Genomic DNA, 2,264 nt, shown 5'->3' with positions numbered 1-2,264 from the left:
CGCTATCAAGTAGCTCCATTCTACAAACATTGCCTTGTTAGAATAGCTTGGAACCTCATTTGATGTTATATTTGTTGTTTGACAGCAACATCAGTAGTTTCCATTTGGTAGAGAGGAGATATTAGTCCTCTCCAACATCAAGAAAGAGGTTAATGAGTTGCCATCCTCAAATTTGATATAAATTATTTCTTAGCTCGAGTCTATATTTTAATCATAACTAGTCAAAAAAGTGTAAGTCGACTCACCTAGCACCATCACAACATGATGAATGTTAGCACACTTTATCCATATTGTAGAAGCCAAGCCTCTATGCCAACTTGTGGTTGTTGTTATCCCTATCACCAATATAAAGAAAACCACAAATGAGACATATAGGAGTCAACCTTGCCATTATGTTTTTGAATGAATTGCATATAGTTTGTAAAATAAGATTTGAGTACAAAATTTCAAATTACAAGTATGTGGCCATTATGTTTTTGAATGAATTGCATATAGTTTGTAAAATAAGATTTGAGTACAGCTTTTAAACCACAAGTATGTGGGCATTTCTCTTTGCCTCCAAGTACAAACCAACATCCCAAAAATTAGAGAAACTGTGAATGGAAAAGGATGAACCTAGTTGTGAATGAACAAAAATTGTACTCACACCTACTACCAATCTCAGTGGTGGGCATCATTTAAAGTTGTTGAGGAGCAATATGTAATTAAAAAGTACTACATAATTGAACTATTGACTCCTTCACACCATAAAGAGTTTATAAACAACCCTTTTATTCACACAGAAAAAGATGGATGAACCATTAATCTACCTCCAAAAATAGTTTCTACAAAGGAACAAAATGCTAGTAAGTAATCATAAGCATTTTCTAATTCAAGTACTCGATTGTGGCCCAACATGACATCTTTAGTAACATTTGGTAGTACATACAACCCTCTTCACCTTTCAAGTGGGTTCTTAAAGGAATGAGTACATTCTGTTATATTCTTACTTAACACAATTACAATGCCTTGTGTCATTACTTTGGTCTAAAAGTTATGATTTTGTTTTTGATGAATCCATATTACACATTCAAGCTATTCTACTTTGCAATCTATGTATAAGTTTACTGTAGAATCTAAAGGCCAACTAGTATTATAACTCCACCAATAGGGCCACTGAAGCAGCTAAGGTTATCCCAACATTGATATCAAAACACAATGTAACTTGGAGTAGCATGTTACTTGAGTCTTGCAACAAGCATATACCAACAAGATCAATTCAAAGAGGGCAATATGTAGATAAAGGTATTATGAAGATCTCATCCACCAAAATGTCAGTAGTCTATAACAACACAAGAACTAGGAAAGCCAATGCAAGTAAGGCATACCTTAATTGTCCTATAGATATATCTTTAGTATAAAATGAGGTGCCAAAAGAGGCATCTTTGCCCTGAAGTTGGTATGGCCACAATAAGACCATGTTTGGGCTACAAAGTGGTCATCTCTTAGTTGGGTTGCCCATATAGCGAGACCAAATGATTGGTGAACCCAATACAAAAGATTTTCCAATTGTTGCCTAGCATGTGAAAGGCAAAGTGCCAATCATTATGAGGAAATTTGATTATTTGCTAAAAAAGTAGTCTATTTTCTTTGGGATAACTTCAAGTTATTGAATTCTATATCTTTGGGGTAACTTCAAGTTTGTACTCAACCAAATTATGCAGGTCCAAACATAAAATTTTGGACTCCAAATACATTGACTATAGTGCAAGCTTCACCATGAGTGCCATCACAAGTTCCTAAATAAATTTTTTGGGTAAAACTCTCATATAAGTGCCATGTAAATGTTGTGGGTACACCCCTTCATCTTCATCAAGACATAGGTTGTACTTTTAGGTACATTTGTACTCAAAGATTTTAGATGGACACAAATTCTAGGTAATCGATGGATCAAATTATAAAGGAGGAAACACAGTCGCCACATCACTACCATATCATGATTTTTACCCTTTTCGCCCCTCCACCTAGATCAAGGCGTATCTCTTGATCCAGGAAGAATTTGAGGGCATTCCAAAATGGAAAAACTCTCAATTTTTTGTGCTCTACATGCTCATCACATCATGTGCATATTTTGGTGCAAGTATCACTCACTTTCTAGCCTTGGCAGACAAATCTACTTCTCACACACACACACGCCTCTACATCAGTGCATCTGACCTAGCACCTAAAATGAACAAAGAACAGAAATTATTTGCTATTTTTTCATTGATTGACAATTGGTCTAG

This window comes from Dipteris shenzhenensis, chromosome 22, assembly GCF_047967505.1.
Source record: "Dipteris shenzhenensis isolate YYH24624 ecotype China chromosome 22, Dip_SZ_1.0, whole genome shotgun sequence".
NCBI lineage: Eukaryota > Viridiplantae > Streptophyta > Polypodiopsida > Gleicheniales > Dipteridaceae > Dipteris > Dipteris shenzhenensis.
The sequence above is the reverse complement of the archived record's forward strand: the minus strand, read 5'-3'. Positions refer to the sequence as shown.